An 8,322-nucleotide genomic window follows, 5' to 3' on the forward strand; every position below is an offset into this window, starting at 1 on the left:
GCTTTTGTGCTGCCGGGCAGCTCATTTCAACACCTACCATCGCTGTGACATCCTGTGTACAGCAGGTTGTGGTCATTATACATAATTCCCTTAGATCGGGTCGCAGATGTGGCGGCAGAGTCGGGGAGCTGTCCATCTGTCTTCATTTGCATTCAGAGAAAAGCAGCCAGGTAGACTGCACGGAAACATCTCTGTGGATCTGTGTCTCTTACATAACATTTTGTTGTCTCACACTGGAAAAAATCTAAATCTTACCAAGTATATTTTTCTCATCTCATCTCGTTACATTATACTTAATATAAGACACAATTGCCTAACAAGTACTATTTCAGCCAGAAAGAGGGACTTGTTTTAATACAATACATCTTGAATATCTTGTTAAAGGGATAATCCGGAGTAAAATGCACTTTAGATCAATTTACGGGATGTTGGGAGTACATACGTTGAGTTGACATCAAAATCATGTCATTTGGATGTGTTTTGAGAATTTCGATTTGACCGTTTTTAGCCAAAAGTCGTTAGCCTGGAAGTGACGGCGGCAAATCATGTCACCGCTACAAAACTCTATTTTTATACCTCTTCTACAGCTCCAAACAACACAACACTTACGTGGTAGTGAGTAGAGGGTCCCTAAAGCCAAACCGAAGTGTCCCAAGGTCTTCATGTGGTCGGATATAGAGTCCAGAATGAATTTAATCAAGCCAGTACCTTTCCGGAAATGTGGTCGGACTCTACATCCGACCACATGAAGACCTCGGGACACTTCGGTTTGGCTTTATTTATTTATTTATTTATTTGTTTATTTAGCAGGGACAATGCACAGCTCATTAGCAGTACCAGAGTTAACTATAAGCTAATTTTCATCTGTAGTCCCTGGGCAGGAAACAGAGGATCTCTATCAAAAGGAAAACCTAACAAAAACAGTAACACACATTTCTACAACAATAAAACACAGCAGCATAATACAAACAGTAAAATCACAACATCAGGACACAACAACAACAACGACGACAACAACAACAACAACAGCAACAACAACAACATTAGGACACCATAACAACAGGACATCACAACATTAAGACAACAGTCTATGCATGATGGGTACATGCTTGGGTTGATTTCAGCCATGACTTCATCTTACATTTAAAAACAGCAAAGGTGTTCCACTGTCTTATCTGGCTCGGTACTGAGTTCCAAGACTTTGTGGCTCTAACTGAAAATACGGATGTGCCAAACTCAGTGGATCTGTGCTGTACTACACAGTCCCCTCTGTTGGACGTTCTAGTTCTCCTTCCATTGTCTGAGTGCAGTGACACAAACTCATTCAACGGAGGAGCGGCCAAATTGTTAATTATTTTGTAAACTAAACATACATCAGCAAGAAACAAAAAGCTGTCAAAGGTCATGAGATTATGCCTTTGAATGATTTTACAGTGGTGATATTTGAATGGCTTTTTATCCAGTACTTTGAGTGTTTGTTTGTAAAGTGTTTGCAGTGGAGCAATTGTTGTTTTCCCAGTTTGTGACCAGCTTGTAAAACAGTAAGAGATGTGTGAAAAGATCATGGAGTGCATGTAAAGTTTTGCTGCATCCAGAGGGAGCTCGTTCCTAATGTACCTAAAATTCCTTAAATTGAATTTGACTGTATTACACACCTGCTTCACATGTTTCTTAAAGGAGAGCTGTGAGTCAACAGTTATTCCTAAATATTTAAAATTTGAAACAGTCTGGATCCTTTCTCCATTAACAATGATATCAGGCTGATTTCCGTTTTTTCTATTATAAAAGTACATACATGCTGTTTTGCTGATGTTGAGTGTCAGGCAGGACTCTGAGAGCCAATCAGAAATTTCAGCCAATGCTTCTGTTAATTTGGCTGCCACCTCACATCTGTTCTTTCCATGTGCGAGGATGACCGTGTCATCTGCGTACATTTGGGTGTCAACTTCTGGACATACAAGTGGCAGATCATTTACATATAAGCTAAATAAAAGAGGTCCTAAAATTGAGCCCTGCGGGACCCCAACAGAGCAGCCAATAAAAGATGAGGTACTATCCCCAACTCTGGTGCATTGTTTTCTTCCAGTGAGGTAGGACTCCATCCATTTCATTGTTTCCACAAACAAATTAAAATTGGACATTTTTGAGAGCAGAACACTATGATTAACAGTATCAAATGCTTTGCTCAGGTCCAAAAATACAGCACCTACAGCTCTCCCACTGTCAATATTTGTTTTGATTTTTTCAATGAGATAGCAGGTTGCCATTTCAGTTGAATGATTTTTCCTGAACCCAAATTGCATAGGATGAAGTGAGTCTTGTCCTGAGTTTAAAAAGGCGGTTAGTTGTTCAGCTACCACTTTTTCAGCGATCTTAGATACAACGGGCAAGATACTGATGGGTCTATAATTTTTCACCTCAGTTGGTTCACCTGTTTTAAAAATTGGAACTACAACTGCAGACTTCCATGCATTTGGGAAGGTTGACTGTTTAAATGACATATTAACCAAACGTGCAATTGGAGTGCTGAGGGAGTGATTATTACTTTTAATAAAAGTTGAGTCCCACTCAAACACATCTTTTGCCTTAGAAGACTTTAAAGTGCTTAGGATTTTTAAAACCTTTCCTTGAGGAACTTCGGTTATGTTAAAAACCGGTTTGGTGTGTTTCGGTGCTGAGATTTGTTTAGATCTTGCACCAAAGGCGTGTGACAAATTCTGTACTGAGTCAATAAAATATTTATTAAATGTGGGGGCAATTTCATTCAAATCATTTGTAACAATTCCCTGTATTTTCAGTTTTTGATGTCTTGGCGATAAGTAAATCGTTTGTTTGTTAATTTCCTTGAAATAAGAGTCATATTGTGATCTGACAAACCAGTGAGGAGATTAAAAGATTTGATGATTCTCTCAGGCTTATTACTAAAAATTAGATCAATTTGTGTTTTTGAGGAATTTGTGATTCTAGTTGGTCCATCTATTAATTGAGTCATTTCGAATTGATTTGTAAGTGCTTTAAGTTTCTTTCTTATGGTTTTTTCTGCCCAGTTTAGATTAAAATCACCTAGAACTATACATTCTTTTTTAGTATCTAATTCTTTAAGCAGGTTTTTGAAACGTTCATAAAAGGTAATGTCAGATGAGGGAGGTCTATATACACCAATAACATTAAATGACATTTGCTGAGACAAGGTGATAGTTACGGCAATACATTCCATGTCATTTGCTGATGCCAGGTCAATCTGTTTACATTTAATGTCATCTTTCACGTACATGAGCAGTCCACCGCCCCTTCCTTTATTTCTGTCTTTTCTAAAAACATTGTAGCCAGGCATTGTGAAAGACGCTACAGGCGACGATGTGGTCAGCCATGTTTCAGATAAACACAGGTAGTCCAGATTTGAGCCGGTGAGAAGTGTTTCAAGTTGTTCAGTTTTTCGTTTAACGCTACGAATGTTCAAATGTCCCCCAAGAAGACCTTTCGGTTTTGCGTGTGGATCCCAGATGATTTTGGAATGTTGGACAGTTTGGAAGAGGCCAATGTTAAAGTGTTTTTGGACTGCCGGGTTTCGGGATGAATATCCCGGTTGATTGGAGTTACCTTGGTCCGAGAGTATCCCGGCTAGAGGCTGGAAATCATGCATGATGACGGGCCCCGGGTTCAGCTGCACATCGCCGGCAAGGAGAAGTGGTGAAAAACAGGTAGGCGAGTAGCTTTCTGTATGTTCGTGAAGCTTTATCTCGTGCTGTGTTTGTTCGTTCCGATGGTGCAGTTGCTCGACCATCTCGTAAGATAGTAGAGTAGGTGGTGAATTGGCTCCGTTCATTTAGTGTAGCAAGTTGTATCGGTAAGGCGGTTTCTCGTGAGCTAATCAGCTGATTGATCCCGCAGCAGCGGACCGAAAAGAACAATAGCAATACAGAGTAGATTAAAAGTACAGATCTCTCTGTAAAGTTCTCGGGCATCTGCCTCTGTATGGCCTTGGTGACACGGATGAGACCATGGCTTCTCTTTGCTGGTTTGTAGAGTGCAGATAAAAGCAAGGCTGAGGATTTGGTCGGCGCGACTGCGGCTCCTGCCAAGCCACCAGCCCACCCCGCCATCTTTAGGGACCCTCTACTCACTACCACGTAAGTGTTATGTTGTTTGGAGCTGTATAAGAGGTATAAAAATAGTGTTTTGTAGCGGTGACATGATATGCCCCTCTTTTGGCTAAAAACGGTCAAATCGAAATTCTCAAAACACATCCGAATGACATGATTTTGATGTCAACTCAACGTATGTACTCCAAACATCCCGTAAATTGATCTAAACACTGCACGAAAAGAGGGATTTGTGTCACTGTGGACGGCAGTGAACTTCCGCGAATTTGCCTAATTTTCGGACGCACCTGGGCGCTTGCAGGCAGACAAACTTTAAGTTTGTTGAGCGAGAAAATCGTCGGAAACGAACCCGACTCGCGGCGGGCTCTCACAGCGGGGTGCTAATGGCCCAGCGATTAGCACCCCGCTGTGAGAGTGCCTGGACCTCTCACTGGCCTCGCTGGTATTGGACAAAAAAGGCACGTGATTACATGAAAAAGCTCCTGCAAAGTTGTCCGCCCATTGGCCAATAAGGTTAATATATGCATACTTTATATGGGCATATCATTCAGCAATTATGATTAATAATTGTGATTATGATTACTAATATTCCTGGGATGTTTGTGTACTTCATATATTCACGTCATTCTTATAAGCTGCACTATGATAGGCTATGAATGCAGGCATGAATGACGTGATTCTATTGAGAATGAAAAAGGAAACTTTTTTTTTTTTTAAAGCGCTTTTATTGCCACACCACACAATGTACATAGCTTACATTGTAATAAGAACCATGTTGATAATAAAGAATTGAAAACTATATACACACACTGCTGTAGCCTACGATATACACAATAAGCCTAAACGCCGCCGTTTGGAATCCGCATTCTTCGCATTCCTCCGGTCCCTGCAGAGTCTGCGGAGTTGTCAGACGTCCTCATCCTGGATCAGAAGCTGGCTTCTGGGAGCTGTTGGAATAACCAATAAATAATCCATGCACAGCATATTGACAACTTGTTTATAAAGTAACAAAAGTCATATTGACAGCGTATATGTTCTTACTCTCTTTCACTCTTCTGTGGTGAGACTGTGAGTATTTCGGGTTGGCTTCAAGACGCGCCTGTAGCACAGCACACAGGTCCGTCACGCAGCTGAAAACAAACAAACAAGAGGAATGAATAAAATGACCAGTGCTTAAAAGTATCAGTGCCAGCCGGGGTAAAAGTCAGCGCCGCTCACCCTCGATAGTGTCCCCGTCTGCCTCTCTGAAGTTCGGACTGTTTGCCACCGCCTCCTTCAAGCGACTCGTTACATCCATATTGTGAGGTGACAGTAGCCTGTAAAAACAATAGGCCTATGGTTAATAAAAAAAAACTGCATTGACGTAACGTAACATCGGGTCCAACTCAACTAGATATTGGGAGAACATTCACTTATTCTTACCCTTGACCTGGATTATAATGCCACGGTGAGTTATGCAGGCGGCGAACTGCTTCCTATAAATTGAAAACACGAAATTCATTTTTTTTAAATAAAGCAACTCACACTGGTTTTCACGTGATGGACACAATTAAGTTGAGTTTAGCCTAAAGCCACAGTCAATAACCTACTCTTACCGCGGTTTTCGGATTCTGTATCCGCCTTCTCTTGCGCTCTTCAACTTCTCTAGAATGTAACTTCAGTCCGTTCTCGACGGCCATCTTGCCTCCAACCTAGCGAATCTCTGGTCGATTCCCTCCAGAACCCTCTCCACAACCGTATCCACAGTGCTGGCCACCATACGAGACATTCCGGTCATAGCATTCAACAGGACTTTCATTTTATCTGCCTGTAAGCAAGTGAGTAAGTAAGTTTAATATACAGCACATTTAAAATCAGCGAGAACTGTCCCAAGTGCTGTACAGTGTCAACAAGACTAAAATTAAACAATCAAATGGTCATGTGCAAGTAGAAAAAAACACACAAACCTGTAGACCCGCAGAGAGTTGCTGGGGAGTTGAAAGCAAGTTGTCTTCCAGCCCATTGTATTCCGCATACCAGGGCAGTTTTCAGCGATTTCTGTCTCCCTTTCTGCCGCCAGATCTGCTCCTTAAACTTTTTGTTTACACTGCACGACACAATGTTTCTCATACGTGATTGAACGAGAGCTTATGCGAGCCGTTAAGCTCCACCAATCATATGCGTATGCGTCATTACACGGAATACTCGCGAGACAACCTCCCGTCCTTTTGCTATTTAATGTTGTCTGACCACAGCTGGCAATTTGCACTGTGTTGACACAAAAATGGACTCTGCAAGGAGAAAGAAAAGACCTCGGCGATATTGTGACCATTGTGACACCGAATTAAGCCATACACAATAAAACACTGAGCGCACTACTGCACATTATGTATACAGGCCAGATTTCTATATTTTTATTTCTATTTTATTTAAGAAACCTTTTAGAATATTGCTGTTGCATGCTTATTTTCTCTTTATCTTATCTTTATTATTATACATTTGGACATCCAGTGCGGGCAACAAAGAAAATAATTTCTTTGTTCAGGGAAACACGTTTCTAACTGCACACATGACAATAAACCTTTGAAACCTTGAATCCTTGAATTTTGCCCACAAAAAGCGGTTACAAAAGAGGTGTTTGGGAGAAAAAAAACCAGATATGCATCACCTGTCACCAGCAGACAGCGTGCACCTCTTCTTTTTCAAGACAACACAGCAACAAACTTGGCTGGAGTTGGAGGTGATGGTGAACATGTAGAAACAGGCCTGCCCACCCCCCACCTCACCTCACCCCACCCCACTTGAAAATGACTGTGGCACCTCCTGACCTGATCACTGGCATTTACATATTAAAGGCTCTCCTAAGTAGGGGAGGGGAGGGGGGCATGGGGGAGCAGTTGCCAGGTCAATTTGCGACAATTTGGGCCAAGTTTTCACTTTTACCACCGCAAATGCAGGGGCTCAACGTATGCGGACATGTAAGGGGCCACATACATCCGCAAATCCCTCTTTTCATGCAGTGAAAGTGCATTTTACTTCGGATTATCCCTTTAAGTGAAAAAGTCTTGAAAACATCTAGTTTTGAGTCAGATTTCATATGAAACAAGCTTTTTTTTTCATTTGAAGAGGTTTTTACGCTAATTTCATCAGTTTTAACTCAAAAGTCCTAAATATTACATTTTATTTTAAGAAATCTTGACAAGCCGATTTTCACTAGTTCCAGTGGCAGATTTGTTTGCTTATTTCAAGCAAAAATGTCTTTTGTTGTTTTTTTTACTCATTTTTGGAGGGGCATTTTTTCCAGTGCATTTATTCTTAAAGGGATAGTTCGCCTCTTTTGACAGGAAGCTGTATGACATCCCATATCAGCAACATCATTTATGAACATCTTCTTACCCCCTGCTGCGTCCTGTGAGCCGAGTTCCAGCCTCGTTTTGGCTTTGACGAACGTAGTCCGGCTAGTTGGCTGGGGCCACAAAAATAAAGCGTTTTGCTTCTCAAAACAATATGCGTTCAAAATAGTAATACATCTGCATCTCAAAATCGTTCTCCAGCCTGTTGTGTAGACTGTGCAGACCGAGCAGTCCCCTGCTTTTGAGCAGCAAACACCGTAACAGGCGCGGCGGGCGGCAGGCAGCAGCACGCAGGGATATGAAGGGAGAGAAAATAGCACCAAGCGATCGTGAGGTCTGACTTTTTCTGGAGAACGATTTTGTGATGCAAATGTATTACTCTGTTGAACGCATATTGTTTTGAGAAGTGTAGTAAATAAGAGGGATGGTCGCCGAGCCAATGTGGAGATGAGTGATGAAGAACTCTGCTGACACGGACTTAATCGAACATAGAAACCTTTATTGCATTCATCAGGTACGTGTCGAATTTACAGAAAAGACGCATCGAGTCTGGAGAGAGTAGCTCAATTGTTCGAATGGAATCGCTCTGTTTTTCAGAGGGGTGAAACTTCTTTTCATGGGAGATGCTCAAGGTCTCTTCTTCTCCAGGCATCTAGCCAAGAGACAATGTCCATGGAGTACTTGCCTTTGGAATGTATTTTTCCTCCGAATCTCCTTATTTGACTATATGCTATCTCTGGTTGGAACACCTGCACTCAGTGGCCTTCATCAGTGACGTGTTTAGAGCATATGTACTCAGTGAACTTAGAGAAGGCCCTTTTCAACTGTTTTTCTCCTGAGTATCAGACACCTCAGAAGCAAAACGCTTTGTTTTTTAAACCCCAGCC

The 8,322-nt window shown here is 41.6% G+C and overlaps 1 long non-coding RNA gene across 1 annotated transcript; it reads right to left on the reverse strand.

Annotated features, from left to right (window-relative positions):
- Window positions 1–4,840: 4,840 nt before the first annotated feature.
- Window positions 4,841–5,474, reverse strand: LOC142397411 (uncharacterized). The gene is made up of 3 exons (XR_012772701.1): window positions 5,322–5,474; window positions 5,145–5,233; window positions 4,841–5,050 (listed from the first exon to the last, which is right to left on the reverse strand). It is a non-coding gene; the product is annotated as an uncharacterized LOC142397411 (long non-coding RNA).
- Window positions 5,475–8,322: the final 2,848 nt, after the last annotated feature.

The sequence above is a fragment of the Odontesthes bonariensis genome, chromosome 13 (assembly GCF_027942865.1).
Source record: "Odontesthes bonariensis isolate fOdoBon6 chromosome 13, fOdoBon6.hap1, whole genome shotgun sequence".
Taxonomy (NCBI): domain Eukaryota; kingdom Metazoa; phylum Chordata; class Actinopteri; order Atheriniformes; family Atherinopsidae; genus Odontesthes; species Odontesthes bonariensis.